Here is a 17,612-nt window from a genome sequence, read left to right on the forward strand (position 1 = left end):
TAGGTCTGAAGTGGGTCCCTTGTAGACAGCATATATACAGGTCTTGTTTTTGTATCGATTCAGCCAGTCTACGTCTTTTGGTTGGAGTATTTAATCCATTTACATTTAAGGTAGTTATCAATATGTATGTTCCTATTACCATTTTCTTAATTGTTTTGGGTTTGTTAATGTAAGTCTTTTCCTTCTCTTGTGTTTCCTGCTTAGAGAAGTTCCTTTAGCATTTGTTGTAAAGCTGGTTTGGTGGTGCTGAATTCTCCTAGCTTTTGCTTGTTTGTGAAGGTTTTAATTTCTCTGTCAAATCTGAATGAGATCCTTGTTAGGTAGAGTAATCTTGGTTGTAGGTTTTTCCCTTTCATCACTTTAAATATGTCTTGCCCCTCCCTTCTGGCTTGCAGAGTTTCTGCTGAAAGATCAGCTCTTAACCTTATGGGGATTCCCTTGCATGTTATTTGCTGCTTTTCCCTTGCTGCTTTTAATATTTTTTCTTTGTATTTAATTTTTGATAGTTCAATTAATATGTGTCTTGGTGTGTTTCTCCTTGTAATTATCCTGTATGAGACTCTCTGTGTTTCCTGGACTTGACTATTTCCTTTCCCATATTAGGGATGTTTTCAACTATAATCTCTTCAAATATTTTCTCAGTCCCTTTCTTTTTCTCTTCTTCTTCTGGGACCCCTATAATTCGAATGTTGGTGTGTTTAATGTTGTCCCAGAGGTCTCTGAGACTGTCCTCAATTCTTTTCATTCTTTTGTCTTTATTCTGCTCTGCATAGTTATTTCCACTATTTTTTCTTCCAGGTCACTCCTCTGTTCTTCTGCCTCATTCATTCTTCTATTGATTCCTTCTAGAGAATTTTTAATTTCATTTATTGTGTTGTTCATCATTTTTATTTGCTCTTTAGTTCCTCTAGATCCTTGTTAAATGTTTCTTTTATTTTCTCCATTCTATTTCCTAGATTTTGGATCATCTTTACTATCATTCCTCTGAATTCTTTTTCAAGTAGACTGACTACCTATTTCCTCTTCATTTATTTGGTCTGGTACCTTGCTCCTTCATCTGCTCTGTATTTCTCTGTCTTCTCATTTTGCTTATCTTACTGCATTTGGGGTCTCCTTTTGGCAGGCTGCAGGTCCATAGTTCCCATTGTGTTTGGTGTCTGCTCTCAGTGGGTAAGATTGGTTCAGTGGGTTGTGTAGGTTTCCTGGTGGACAGGATTGGTGCCTGTGTTCCCGTGGATGAGGCTAGATCTTGCCTTTCTGGTGGGCAGGACCGCATCTGGTGGTGTGTTTTGGGGTGTCTGTGAACTTATTATGATTTAGGCAGCATCTCTGCTAGTGGGTGGGGTTGTGTTCCTGTCTTTCTAGTTGTTTGATATAGGGTGTCCAGCACTCTAGCTTGAGGATCATTGAGAGGAACTGGGTCTTAGCATTGAGATGGAGATTTTGGTGATAGCTTTTGCCATTTGATATTATGTGGGGCGGGAGTTTCTCTGGTGGACCAATGTCCTGAACTCTGCTCTTCCACCTCAGAGGCTCAGGTCTGACAACCAGCTGGAGCACCAAGACCCTGTCAGCCACATGGCTCAGAAGAAAATGGAGAAAAGTAAGGAAAGAAAGAAAGAAAGAATAAAATAAATGTATTAAAATAAAAAAATAAAAAATATTATTAAAAATAAAAAAATTAAAATAATAAGAAATTACTTAAAAAAAAAAGAAAGAAAGAAGAGAGCAATCAAATCAAAAAACAAATACACCAATGGTGACAAGCACTAAATACTATAGAAAAAATAAAAAATAAAACAGAAACAACAATGGACAGACAGAACCCTAGGAGAAATGGTAAAAGCAAAGCTATACAGACAAAAATCACACAAAGAAACATACACATACACACTCACAACAAGAGAAAAAGGAAAGAAAAAATTTTATAAATATAAAGGAAAAAGGAAAAGAGCAACCAAACCAAATCATTAAACAAATCTACCAATGATAATAAGCTCTAAATACTAAACTAAGCTAAACATAAAACCAGACACAAATTAGATGCAGAAAGCAAACCCCAAGTCTACAGTTGCTCCCAAAGTCCACCTCCTCAAATTATGGATGATTCGTTTTCTATCCAGTTATTCCAGAGATGCAGCATACATCAAGTTGATTGTGAAGATTTAATCCACTGTTCCTGAGGCTGCTGGGAGAAATTTCCCTTTCTCTTCTTTGTTCTCACAGCTCCTGGTGTTCAGATTTGGATTTGTCCCTGCCTCTGCGTGTAGGTCACCTGAGGTCGTCTGTTCCCTGCCCAGACAGGATGGGATTAAAGGAGCAGCTGATTAGGGGGCTCTGGATCACTCAGGCCGGGAGGAGTGAAAGGTATGGCATGAGGGGCAAGCCTGCGACAGCAGAGGCCAGTGTGACATTGCAACAGCCTGAGGTGCACCGTGTGTTCTCCTGGGGAATTTGTCCCAGGATCATGGGACCCTGGCAGTGGTGGGCTGCACAAGCTCCTGGGAGGGGAGGTGTGGATAGTGACCTGTGCTTGCACACAGGTTTCTTGGTGACTGCAGCAGCAGCCTTAGTGTTTCATGTCCGTCTCTGGTGTCCGTGCTGATACCCATGGCTCACTCCTGTCTCTGGAGCTTGTTTAGACTGTGCTCTGAATCCCCTCTCCTCGTGCACTCCAAAACAATGGTCTCTTGCCTCTTATGCAGGTCCAGACTTTTTCCCGTACTCCCTCCCGGCTAGCTGTGGCACACTAGCCCCCTTCAGGCTTTCTTCATGCAGCCAACCACAGTCCTCTCCCTGGAATCTGACCTCCAAAGCCCGAGCCTCAGTTCCCAGCCCCCGCCTGCCCTGGCGTGTGAGCAGACAAGCCTCTCAGGCTGGTGAATGCTGGTTGGCACCGATCCTCTGTGCGGGAATCTCTCCACTCTGCCCTCTGCACCCCTGTTGTTCTGCTTTCTTCTGTGGTGCCAAAGGATCCCCCCACCCACCCCCTATCTCCACCAGTGAAGGGGCTTCCTAGCATGTGGGAACCTTTTCTCCTTCACAGCTCCATCCCAGAAGTGCAGGTTCCTTCCCTATTCTTTTGTGTCTGTTTTTCTTTTTTCTTTTGCCCTACCCAGGTATGTGGGGAGTTTCTTGCCTTTTGGGAAGTCTGAGGTCTTCTGCCAGCATTCAGTAGGTGGTCTGTAGGAGTTGTTCCACCTGTGGGTGTATTTTTGATGTATTTGTGGGGAGGAAGGTGATCTCCATGTCTTACTCCTCCGCCATCTTGAAAGTATTAATTTAATTTTTAATTTTCATCACATACATGGCATCATTCTTGAATTCGGGTTGACAAAACATAAAAAATTAAGGTTTTTGTACCTATTCCAAACCTAAATGGATGTTTATGCTAAATCTACCATCTCTTATCAAAATCCATTGAGTCTAAACATAATTCAAAATTCAGTTAAAAAAATATGTAACTCTTCTAACAGGATCTATGGTAGTACCTCCCAATCTAATATAATAAAGTGATATAGCAAAGTGTATTATATTCACACTAGTTTGGACAAATATAGACGACAAGTGACTTCATATCAGTTCACTGGTTTTCAGCCAAAAGAATTTGAAAAAAGATATGATTTTCATGAAATTTTGGATTTTAGAATCTTGAATAAGTGATTGTGAACCTACACCTGTCCCCTTTCCCCCTCCCCACCACTATAACTAAACAACTGAGCCCTAGTTTTGAAAACACAAGTTTGTTCTATTATAAATTAATCATCAGCATACTCAAAGGGACCCTTGAAATTGCTTGGCCATTCCAAGTTTTTCTGGTCTCTCAAAATTTCAATCAAACTCTTTTTCTCTGTTTTTAGTAGTTGACTCCATGTCGTAATTTCTAATGAAAATAAAAGCAATTAAGAGAAGACTTTCTCATGTTTCTGATACTGAACATGACTCTTGCTATAATAGAGGCATTTCCTATATCTCTTACTTAAGGCCAGTTTTACCTTATCCTTGTAATCCTATTCCCATCCACCTTCACAGGAACCTTATGCTACCGATTTGCCCTTTTATATATTAAACAGGATAACTCTTAGTTTTCTGTTTTGATTACTAGATGAGTGATGGTGACCTAGATAACACTGGAACACTGAAAGATAAATAAACTTATGAGATCAAGTTTGTTTATGTGTTTGTGAGTAGTTTGTATGTAGGTGGCTGAATGGATAGAGCTGGAGCTATCAATTTATAAGTTATCTATCAAGGTTATTGAAAATTTTGACTTTTGACAAGAGGGAGCATATAGAGTGCAAAGGGAAGAGGATTTGTATATGGGTCATGAGTTAAATAATCAGGAAGATAGGATGCTTTCAAAAGAAACTGATAAAAAGTGTCCAAAGAGGAGGAAAATCAAGGCACCACACTCCATGCAGAAATTATATACAAATCTTCCAGAAATTTGACTGTAAAAGGGAAAGTTAGAGCTATAGAGTTGTAACTGGAGAAGAATGAGGGGAATATGTAAGGATTGTTTTTACTTATTCTTCTAATGTGGGAGAACACTATCATATGTTTACGAATGTGTTCCTTCCAGGGAATCATGAACTCCTAATTATGGTTATGGTCATAAAACTAATTATGTCCTATTATTAATTATGTCCTATTAATTAGTCTATAATTATAGTCAAGAAAGCTATTAAGTCCTATTAAATCTATTAGGCTGGGAGACTAGAAGTTGAATAAATCATATTTGTTGCCCTCAAAATTGTCACACACAAGTGAACTTGCTATCTAACATTTTTGTTACAGAATTTTGTCACTGTACCTGTATGATTTTGGGTATAAATGCCCCTAAAAAGTGGTAAGGGAGAGAAAATTGAAGACATCTTAAGAAAAGAAAAAAAGGAGCAACATAGTTATAAACATTGCCCTTCATTGTGTGATTTATGATCAAGGTCCAAGACACATTTGAAGTTAGAGACAATGAAAAGGAAAACAATATAAAACAAGGTGCCAGATCAGTGTGGTTATCTCAAAAGAGTCTCCAAATGGACAGACTGCAAAAACCTCAAATCTTTGCTATTAGAGTTATATGATTCAGGACATCTTTCTTCTTAAAATATTATTTTTGGCAAATAGATTATTAATAGGTGGGATTTTAAAAACAGTTTCATTATAAAAATCGCTATTTGAGATAAAATATCATATTGGAATCACAGGACTCAATATCATTACCCATTAGAGCCACTTCTAGTGAGGTGTGTACTCTGAATTTTTCCACCGTCTGTCTGGGGGATAGTCTAATACATTTAAAAAAATATATTACTGATCTCTGCTGACCTTAGACTTTTTTAATAATGTGTTACAAGCAAAAACAATTTCATGAAAATTGTTGTATGCAAATATTTCCCAGATTTCATAAGTGAATTTTCAAAATGTATGTTTTAATTTATTTCTTAGTTTGACAAATATTGCTTATCTTTGAATTTCAAACCTTCTGGAATGAGTGAAATAATGGATTTCTTTTTTGTTATCTCTAAGGAAGGATAATTACCGTGTAATATATGATCTGTTTATTGTTTCTATGGATGTTATCTAACCTAAAAAGTGAGTGATCAGCATGAAGCAAAGCAGATGCTGAAGTATCTGGTTTGTGTCTGTAAGTGAGTGTCCAAGAGCTATAACGTCCTCACACAACTGTGGGTCATCGTCATGCCCACTGGCATTCTGCAAAGAGGCCCTTTGAGGCTGAAATCATTATCAGGCAATTATTTGGGAACTTTGAGATTAGAAAACAAAAACACATGAACTTTCTTATGTCTTTCATTTGGATAGTTCTGTATCACGCAAACGAAACAAAACAAAAACATAGAGACTCTGCAATGAATGATTATACCCAAATAAAATATAAAATATTTAAACTTTAGTTACCATGAATTACAAATTTTATAGAAATTAACATTGAATTTTGTTTTCAAAGTTGATATGAATTTCACTTTTGCAGCCAGAACCATTGTTAAGTTACTTGGGCTGGAACTGTGTTTTATAGACTCTGGTATAGGGTTCTTTATAAGTATATAACTCTGATAGAATGTTAACACTGTATTATTGTATTATAATGATCTGTTTCTGTATCTGTCTTTCCACTATGAATTCTTCAGGGTATAATTTCCATCTTGTTGTATCCAGGTGCCTCGTGTATGTCTTGGCAAATACGAAGTCCTCAATTAAATTCTTCAATAAAAGATAGGTGTTTTACGTATCTGTCCAATATAAATACATATCACATACTAACTAACTAACTAACTAACTAACTAAATAAATAAATAAATAAATAAGAAAGAGGATACCTTTTCATTTACAATATATTTTTCATGTCTCTCAGGATCTGGAATGAGAATATACTTAATAAAATATATTTATCCTACATTTTACTTAATTGTAATGTTTACATTGCTTTCCTCATACCCAAATTCTAAAATAAACCTAAAATCAGTTCTTATCTTACAGTTATATCAAGTGTAACTGTAGATTCATATATGTCAGCAAGTCAGTGGATGTCTAGAAAATAATTCATAAAAAAGTGTGTTTACAGCTTTATATTTAATTTCAGTGAATTGTTAGTGTGAGCTTTCCTTAGTGCATTTCTTATAAAGTATGAGAGAGTAAATCTTCTTACAATTTCATGTTTAAAGCTTGAGCTGTCTTAAGAACTGCTATATATAATGGTTAAATATAACATTAGGAGACATCATTACTACCTATTGCCTTTCACTGAAGATGTTAGTGAATTCAAACTGTGGATTTGAACTTATACCTAAATTCAATGATTATGTCTTTCTCAGAATGCCTTTGAAGATGATATGTTCTATAGTACTTCATAACAGTTTTTATTAATTGAGATATGACTTACGTACATTTACAGGCACTATTGAACTGCTTGGTTAATTTTTATATTTGTGTATACCCATGTAATCAATGTCAAGAACTTTGACCAACCTTAAACCACCCAGATCAAGGTCTAGAACTTTTCAAGCACCCTAGAAGGCTCCTATGTGTCTGCTCCCAGTCAGTTTTCCTCTCCACTATTGTACTGGAATAAACACACTATCAATTACTTAAGTCTATTTTGTATTATATACGTGATCAAGGTGTTATTATAAATCTGAATTGCAGTTTTAGAATGCATAAGTAGAACAACCTCAGAAACTAATACAGACCAGGAACCCCTCTTTCTTTCAAGCATCTACTATTTCTTGACTCATTCAATATACAGCCCAAATCAAATTTTTAAAAAAGAAAATCTGTTTTTGAACTATCAGAAGGATTTCTGCTTCTATTTCCTGTTTATCATGCAATGAAAATCTCATCAGTTATAAGTATCAAAAAGGGTCAGCCCCATGATGATGCAGAAAGACAGATTGTATTTCTAGATGGTTTTACTTTTACTAACCTTATGAGTGTGCTCTGTAAAGATCCTATAAACAAACAACAGAGTATGCTTTAGGTTTTATCATACTTCCATGGCATATGTAAATAGAGATCAAATAATGCATTGTCTGCTTTGAAAACTTGTATTGGCTTCCTTTACACAGCTGATTAATTTTATCATCAATTCCCTACTTTGGTGCTCCTATTACACTTGACTGGAGGTAATAGCATCTTTCTCACATTGCTCTACATTTTCAAATTTATTAGGAATTAAATGTAACTTTATTTATTTGAAATCATAGTCAGGTAAGCATGTTCTTTATTCCTCTTGACATCTTGCTGGCTATCATTTTCTAAGTTTTCACATTTAGTCTATAGCTAAACTGTTAATTAATAACAAATCAGGTATATTGACATCAACCTTTCATAAAGATATCAGTCATTCCATCTACATAATACAAGACACAGATTCATCATTTTTGCTCATTATACTCATTTGCAATAATATCTAACAATCTGAGGAAATTATTTATTTTTCAAAGCAAATGATGGGCCTAGAAAAAAGTAAAATGTTCTTTAAGAAGTAGGAAAAAAAGCTAGTAACAATACCCCATAACTTTATCCCTAGGACTAGTTTATTTTAGAATTGTATACAAAATCAACTAGACTGTCTGTCTCCCTCATGCTTATTCTTTTTCTCTACTTTTTCTTGACACAGGGGTCACTTAGTTATCAGTCCTCTTATTTCCATATGGTCTTTTTTCACATCCTTCCTCTTCCTCATTTCTTCAAAAGAGGAGTGAGATATTCAGCTGGGGAAATGAGAAAAGGAACTGTGATGCTAGACGAGCTCCTTTTACTGGGGGTTACAGCTCATTCAACAGATGCTCTGCTCTCTGTTCTACCCTATGGGACTTGTCTTTGGGGGTAAGACTTGTGGTTGAACAGTTGTGTCAGCAAGGCTACACCCCTCTCAGATCTAAATTTATATTTTCCACTAAGCATTATCAATAATAAAGGTAATGCATCATTTTGACTTTCATCTCTGCGATTCCTATGTCATTGCCACAATTGATTCTGAATGCAGATGGGGAAAGAGATATTATTTGTTAACTCTCCTCAAAAGTCACAACATTCTTTTCTTGCATTTTCAATTTGTGTCTTTCCATTGACTTCCTCTTTGTTACTTCTAAAAATGTAAGTATGTGCTAGTGTACTATCAGTCCTACTATATTCTTTCTATCTCTCCTTTTTCCCTCTTGTCTTTTTTTAGCATGAACCTTCTCAAAATTTATTTTGTATTTGCTCTTTCAATAGTTAAATCTCTCTGACTCCTCTAATTTCACCAAAACTACTTTTGGGAAGGTCTCCAAAGTTCCCTAAACCCTGTATCTTTTTATTAGTCATCATCTTCCTAGGTAAAAGCAGGTTTAAACTTGGTTATAGAATTCCTGATGAAAAAGGCAATATGTCCAGTTTTATAAGGGTTCATGTTTCTGAAAAAATACTACAGTCTAAAATCAGTTTCCCATTCTTGGCTTTGTACAGAAAGCCTTGATAATGTAGTGAGCTCTTGTCACTTAAACAAGTACACTAACCCTGTAGAGTCTCTTGATAAAGGTGAGACAGAAGCAATCAGTGAAGGAGCTTCTTCAGGTGTAGGTATGTCTCTGGTGTAAGTAACAACTTAGAATACTGAAAGAACTAGATGAAGGAAGTAATGCTTAAGCAAGCATTTAATAAGTACCTCTTTGTTAGAATTTTGAGATTTGTCCTTTATGAAATAACGAAGATTATCAGCATTCTGTGCCCATGAATGAAGGTAATTGATCGTGTTTTATAAATTCAAAATTTCATATTTTTATTCCTTAACCATCTTTTGGATTACTTTACATTCTGAATGTCTAGTGGTTTCCTATTTATCCTGCCAGTACATTAAATCCAGAAAGTTTAAAAGAGAACTTTCACCTGTGTCTCTCTCTGCCTTAAAACAACTTTGCTTGACATTTTAATCTTTTTTTGAACTGGGAGATTTAATATTTCAATCACTATTGATCTTCATTCATCTTTCATTATGCAGTGTTATAGAAATGTGTTTGATTTACAGCTACAAATGTGATGGGTTGAAAAGACAGAGACTGAATTTAAAGCTGAGAGAAGGTTATCAAAGATGGCTGTGAAAGATACTGAGGTTATTTGTCAATGTGAGAATGATAGAAAGTCTCAAATGATTCTTAGCAGAAACAGGGAGAAGTCAATTGAAAAGAGGAGAGGGGATAGTTTGGACCAGCTGCTCCAGCCATGGAATAAAAAAAAAATTTCTTTCTGTGGGTGATTTTCCTAAGATTTATACTTCTGCATCTTCCTTTTCATAACATGTTAGGTAAATATGAGGTTGTGAATATAAGGGAAAAAGCCAAAGATGCTCATATGCCAACCCTGATTCTACAGAATCAGAGTCCTAGAGGTTCAGATATGGTACAGCTCACCTGTTCCATGGGGTCTTACAACTAAAACCATATTGGTACAGCCATATGATATTCTTCTTAATTTTAAATTTAACATCGTGGATATTATATATTATCTGTTGCCTCCATAAAACTACAGCAATGACATTTCAACAGATCTAATAGAAACTCATTAGTAATCCCTTTTCCAATTGCCGTCAAATAATGAAGTCTCCATTGGGAATGGACCTAAATCTTCTGGTAACTTTAAAAAAAAAAAAAAAAAAAAGAAACAAACAAACAAAAAAACCCCGAAAACAACAACAAACCTAGATGTTCTTAATATTAGAAAGCTGTCAACACAAACCATCTTTTTGAGATCATTTGAATTATTGAACGATGTTGTTGGTCTTTCAAAGTATATGTATCAGCTTTGTGGCTTTATTTTTCTCTAGAAAAGCAATAATATTGTATATTATATTTTCTAGAATGAAACATGACTCTATGTTAAAATATTTAACAAAACTGGATTTCATATTCCTAGTCTTGCTTGCTTCAGTGTTTGTTTTGATTTTAAAATTAATGTACTGTCTAGAAACTGATGAAGTTAAAAGAGAAAGTTTCATAACTAAAAGCAAAACAAATATATGCATCAGAGATTTTGATGCTACTGTGGTAGAGTGTTGTCAAAAAAGGAAAGTTTAAAATTCATATTTAAATTTATTTCTACTGGGAATAGAGTGACTGACTACCCCTTTCTGGATTATTTCCACTGGTAAAGTTTCAAGGAAAACAAATAGTAATTAATTTAATTAACACAACTTCAATCCAACTTCTTTCATTCAACATTATTAATGTGTTTTAAAAAAGAAAAGTAAACTATTGACCAATTCTTAGGAAATTAATGAGTCTGTTGACAACAGTTGATTTCAAAACAGGTCCAAATCACTTACCAGCCAAATGGAAGGAACTAATTCAAATACCTTGGTATCTGAGGATTTGGGAAAAGGTTTGGAAAATTTGATTGAACTTTCCTATTTCCTCTACACTTTTCTTATCCTTTAAAGCACTAAAGTTTTTTAATAGATGCCAAATTCTTGAAGAAAAATTCAGTTCTTATTACACATGCACATGATTTTTAATCAATTTGAAACCTCTAGGGATTGCCATATATATATATATATATATATATATATATATATATATATATGAGAAATAAAACCATTGTTACAACTACTACACACTTTTTTTTCCCCCTGGCTAGGATTAATAACAATTCATCCATACTTCCCTTGTATAACTGTCATTTATTGAACTAATGACTCAAAAATTTCTCTATGTGGAGAGGTTTAGTTCTGCTTGATAAGAGTTCCTCTGCAAAACAATGGTTTTGAAGTCATGAATGTTTTCATATAAACCACAATCTTAAATAAAACACAAAACTCTGCCAATCAATCATAAGACACAAATCTAGATAAGCAATAATTTATATTATTAAAACTGTAAGATTTAACTTTTTACTACTTTAGAGATCTTACTACATACTTTTCTGACTATGGATATAATAAATAAAGACTTTGGAGACTTACAATTAAATTTTGAAGAGAGTGATCTTTTTCCATCCCAAAGTACTCTTCCAGGACAAAATGAAAAAATGAATTTATATTTATTAGGCTTTTCAGGAATATGAAAAGTTATTGTCATTGGCTGCATGGTCTACCAGTTTCCCATTAGTTAATAAAATTGCTTCTGTAGAAGCCAACACGTGGAAATAAAATCATTTCATACACTTAAGAGCATGGGGTCAAGAGTCAGAATCTTGGAGGCTAATCCTGTCTTTATCACTTACTGACTAACTGACCTTAGGCAAGTTGCTTAACCTGTCTATTCTCCCACTTTATTTTCTTCTCTAAAATCATCTGCTTCCCAAGGCGTGATGATTAAATGAGATAATGCACATGCTTGGCACATGGCAAGCACCAACTCTATAATAGCTGTTATTATTACATCACAATCTAACTGAAATTAACATTTCTCAAGTGAGAAATTAAAATTTTAGCTGTGATGACACAGTAATAATATATTCATGTGGATAGCAATTTCCTCATTTTGTCATTTAACTGTCATAATAACTCCAAGTCATAAAAAAAAATCATCCGTTAGACTCCTAACATCTTAGTACATCAAACAATGAATTTATGTCAAGAATACTAGAAATTATTAATCACAGACAACCTTTAGATATTAGCTGAATATTATACATAAAATATCATGTTTTGAAAAATTACTTTAATATTGGATAGTTATTTGTGTCCATCATTTTGCAAAAGCCATTAACAATGCAGAGAAAAAAGTATTTTTAAAATGTGTTTTTAAAAGTATTGATAGCTGATGAGTCATTGAGGAACTACTGAGCCATAATTATAGAGAAAGCAGGAATTCAGATATGAGAGAAGGACACACATAGGAATAAATCAAGTTTTCGTCCAAGGGTAGCAGATTTGGGCTACATATTTGGTGGTCTTGAACAGAGAGGGGGACAAAGTCAAGGTCCTAGGCCCACCAAGGTAGGAAATGTATTAACAGCCTTCCCATAATTAAGCTGGGTCTGTAAAGGTTTACACACTCAGAGTTATGGTGACCTGAAGTAAATTCCTACCAAACCTCCATTTCTTGTGGATTTTAGAGAAGTCTCCCTTGATTCTAAATTAAGTATAGAGGATAAAGAGAGGTGAAAAAATAGTATCTGTGAATTTTTTATCCCACTCTGGGATTGAGTGTTTCCAATATCCTCAAACTATAAATTTGAATTGAAAAATTTTCAGACTGACAGTGTCCCCAGAAGCAGAGCCAAATCCTCTTGAGGAGACCAACTTCATCTAATCCTTAAAGAGTCCCATGATTTTTTTTTTAATGAGTGTATCCTTCTAAAAACACCAGTACACAAGAAAATAAAGCATGATGACAAGTCATAACAGAAAAAGAAAAGAAAAGAAAAGAAGCAGCAGAAACAGACCCACTCAGGTTTCAAATATACCGGCAGTGGACAACATCAGAATAGTGCAATTGAAGAGATAATTAGTAATCTAGGATCTAAGTAAAAAAAAACCCAAAATGGTTCACATGGAGCCAAAAAGATGGAAAGTATGGAAAAGAGGTTAAGAGATATGGTGGTGGTCAGTAAGTTCCAACATATGTTTAATTGTAGTTCAAGAAGAAGAGTGGAAAGGAAATGGAATAGGTGCAAAATTTTGAGGTGTTACAGTTGAGAATTTCCCAGAAGTGATGACATATACCATCCACAGATTCAAAATCCCAGTGAACTCCCAGGAGGATAAATAATAAGAAATCCACACTGAAATACAACATGGTGGCACAGCACGACATTAAACACTAGAAGGGAGTTCTTCAAAACAGCCAGAGATGAAATGGCAGGTTTCTTTCAAATGAGAGCCGATTAGGTTGTCAGCTGATTTTTCAACAGCCACAGTATAACTGAAAGAAAACTTTCATTCTAGAATTCCAGACTTTGCAAAATAAATTTCAGGAATAAGGAGTAAACATGGGTAGACCTAAAGATTATCGTATTAAGTGAGGTAACTCAAGGGTTTCCCTGGTGGCGCAGTGGTTAAGAATCCGCCTGCCAATGTAGGGGACATGGGTTCGAGCCCTGGTCCGGGAAGATCCCTCATGCCATGGAGCAACTAAGCTCGTGCACCACAACTACTGAGCCTGCGCTCTAGAGCCCGTGAGCCACAGCTACAGAAGCCCACGTGCCTAGAGCCTGTGCTCTGCAACAAGAGAAGCCACCGCAATGAGAAGCCCACTCACCACAACAAAGAGTAGCCCCCGCTTGCCGCAACTAGAGAAAGCCTGCACACAGCAACGAAGACCCAATGCAGCCAAAAATAAATAAAAATAAAAATAAATATAAAAAAAGAAGTGAGGTAACTCAAAGACAAATATGTGATATCACTTATATGTGGAATCTAAAACAATGATACAAATAAACTTATTTACAAAACAGAAATAGATTCACAGCCATAGAAAACAAAAGGGAAAGTGGGGTAAGGGAGAAGAGATAAATTAGGCATTTGGAATTAACATATACACATTGCTATATGTAAAATAAACAACAAGGACATACTGTATAGCACAGGGAACTGTATTCAGTATCTTGTAATAGCCTATAATGGAAAAGAATCTGAAAAAGAAAAGAAAAAATATATATATATATATAACTGAATCACTTTGTTATCCACCTGAAACTAACACAACATTGTAAATGAACTATACTTCAATTAAAAAATGGTCATTAAAAAAAAGAATAAAGAGTAAATAAAAACAGAGAAAGGGAAAAAGAGAGAAAAACAAAAACTGAGAATTTGTTAAGAGTAGACCCTTACTTCAGGTAGAGGAAAATCACTTCAGGTAGGACAGTGAGCTCGGATGCAGAGTTTGAGAAGCAAGAAAAATGCAAAGAAAATGGTAAATGTGGGTAAATCTGAGTCAGGTTTTCTCAACACCAGCACTACTGACATTTTGAGCTGGACATTCTTTGTTGGGAGGAGCTGCCAAGTTCATTATGTTTGGCACTATTCTTATTCTCTACCCACTAGATGCCAGCCAGTAGTACCTCTTACCTCCCCCAATGCCTCCGTTATGACAATCAGTAACTGTCACTAGACACTGTCAAATGCTCCCTGGGGGACAAATAGCCTCTATTGAGAACAACTGATTTAAATAAATATTCATTTATAAAACAATAATAAATAATGTCTTGTTAAAAAAGATTGAGTTAAAGCAAACGACAACAATAATCTATAAATCAGAAATGGAGAAGGGATCTGAAAGAAGAGGAAAAAATAAAAGTAACAAGAATAACACAAAGGAAAGGATGGGAGGAGAGAAAAATCAACATAGAACAGGCAGGAGACAGAGTAAACACCAATTAAGATGGGAGACTTAAGTATAAATAAATCAGTAATTACATTAAAGGTAAATGGAACAAATGATCCGATTAAAGGCAATGCTTTACAGACTAGATAAGGTAGTAAAATTCTAACTACATGCTGCTAATCAGTAACACATCTAAAGCCAAAGGACATGGACAGTTTGAAAGTGAAGAAGGAAAGAAAAGATGTATCTTGAATAAAGGAACCAAAGAAACTTTGTGTAACTATGATCAGACAAAACAGTTCTTAACCATCATGAATTAGTTAACATGTCTACCTTGATTGTCTCACATCTGTGATGCAATGGAAAGAGTTGGCCTTTTGTTGCCCTTTCTTGGTGTGTTTGTTCAGTTTGTTTTGCACATGTAAATCCAGAAAAGAAGCACTGTGAGGGCATAACAGGATTTTACTGTAGCCAGGAGCAAAACTGATAACAATGAGAAGCAAAACACTTCCAGCGGGTTTTACGCCAAAAACAGGCTGGCTTTCATCTTAGTGACAGATATAATAACACTTTAGACAATATCTATTGAAACTCTTTTAACGAGAAAGCAGGGCCCCTGGTTTGTCTTGAAAACATTCTTAATTAAAAAATATACAACTGTGTTAACTAGCTTTTGATGACTCTACAATTATGACCTTTCTCTCTTACTTAGCTTTGCATTTCTCTCTCTCTTTCACACACAATAATAAACAAGAACCAGCACATGGAGACATTTTGTACTCCCTTAGAAAGAAATCTGAACCTGTTTAAAAAATTGTTTAGCGTAACCCCACAGAATCATCTGCTTAATTTTATTTATTTTGGCAAAGATGCTGTCACAGATGTTCATTATTACACAACGAAAACACGTTCAGAGTGCGGAGGGGTTGTGCGTAAAGCGAAGAATCCCAGTAAAATTTATAAGGGAGCTGATGTGTGACCTGGTCATGAGTTAGTAAGTGTATATTAGCAACTTTAAGAGTCTGGTTTCCTTTTAGAACACTGAGGTAAATTCACTTAACCCTATTAGAAGCTGTTGAGATAATTGAGCCATAGTGTTAATGGAAGGGGGTTGGAATTGCACCTAGGTAAAAAAGCCTTCAAAAGGAGGTTTTGGAGGATCTGGGGAAGATAAAATGCCCAGGCTGCTCTTTTATCACTTTCTCATGCCAGTGTAGCTTCACTTCAACTTGGGGAATTTGGACCTTGAGGTTAGTGTCTCTTCACACGGGAATTCTGCAACTTGTCAACTCTCAGAGCAGTAGGATAAACGGCCCAGAGCTCTCAGGAATGGCCATGTTTTGAAAATTCTATAAATAGACTCTGTGGTTAATTATTAAGCTCTCAAGGCTGTCTAGTAAGTGAGCAATGAAACTACCAACCTGAAAAGGCTAATTCCTATGCAGTTTCAAAGCCTCTGAAGTTTGGATCAGCTTCCTTCCTCATACTGTTATTGACAAAGCTCTCCTTCTCTTCCTGTATTTTTGAAAGTGCATGTTTCTTTTTATATCTTCACATTACTTGCATTGCTAATAAAAGTTCTGTATATACAGGCAGTATCCCAATTTAATGAATGCATCAAAATTGCTTTCTTACATATAGATATAATTTTAATGAAGACCTACTCTTCAGAAGTGGTCATTCTGAATAGACACATTATATTATAAATTAGTGCATTTGCTGAAATGCACAGTTTCAGTTACACATTCTATTCTATTTTCTTTATTCTGATTTTACTAACAAATCCTTCTTTTTTGTAAACATTAGCTCTTTAGTCCCTAAAGGATGTTGTCTCTACCATTATAAACTCCTTGGACCTTTGTTCTCTTCGAAACTCCCCAAACCTCAATTCAATATTTTGTAAAAGCCTATTACATTTTAAGACCAGCTTATATCATATTAAGATACAATAATCCAAGAATGATAATACTAAAACAACAATGTCTTTGTTTAAGAGACTTGCCCCTACATAGCAGGGCTGGCGAAAGCATATGTTAAAATTCTCAGTAACTAGATCAGGCAACCACTGTTACTATAGGCTACCTGCCAGGACATATTACACTTGTTATATGGAAGCAGCCATTACAATGGTTTTCATTTAGATGAATTCTGCTTTGGGGACCGAAAACAGGTTTAAGCTCATGAAAATATTCACTCTCTCCAGTATGAAGAGGTTACCACGCTCATTTTATCATTTCAGTTGTCATTTCTCATATTTATCCTAGGACTAAAATTGTGCTGGCCTCTCTTATAAAAGATGATACATTCTTTTATGTATTTGCTCTGAGTTGTGTTTCCAGAAATGGTGATTGCTACCAAGTTAATTCTGCTGTTATCATACTACATGAAAGGCAAGCTTTTGTCTTACATCAAAGAAGTACTTTAATTGTGTTAATTGTGTTTAACGGCACTGATACCTCGCCCCTTTTTGTCTCCTTCTGATACGTGTGTATTTTGTTGTCTAATATTCCCAGAGAATGAAAGCCCTCTTGTGTATATCAATTGAGGGATGAGGTGAGTCATCAGGAATATGAACAATAATATTTAAAGCCTTTGACAGAAGGTTTTTTTGGTTTTTTTTTTTTAATTAAGTTATGGCTGTGTTGGGTCTTCGTTTCTGGGCGAGGGCCTTCTCCAGTTGTGGCAAGTGGGGGCCACTCTTCATCGCGGTGCGCGGGCCTTTCACTATCGCGGCCCCTCCCGCTGCGGGGCACAGGCTCCAGACGCGCAGGCTCAGCAGTTGTGGCTCACGGGCCCAGCCGCTCCGCGGCATGCGGGATCCTCCCAGACCAGAGCTCGAACCCGCGT

At 35.7% G+C, this 17,612-nt stretch overlaps 1 long non-coding RNA gene across 1 annotated transcript in view; it reads left to right on the plus strand.

The window, feature by feature from the left end:
- Positions 1–2,542: 2,542 nt before the first annotated feature.
- LOC309628738 overlaps positions 2,543–17,612 on the plus strand; it is a 34,577-nt gene continuing 19,507 nt past the window's right edge. The window contains exon 1 of the long non-coding RNA XR_014244686.1: positions 2,543–17,367. This is a non-coding gene — a long non-coding RNA (uncharacterized lncRNA). The remainder of the gene's footprint in view (positions 17,368–17,612) is intronic.

Source organism: Balaenoptera borealis (assembly GCF_965194805.1).
Source record: "Balaenoptera borealis genome assembly, chromosome: 5".
Classification (NCBI taxonomy): domain Eukaryota; kingdom Metazoa; phylum Chordata; class Mammalia; order Artiodactyla; family Balaenopteridae; genus Balaenoptera; species Balaenoptera borealis.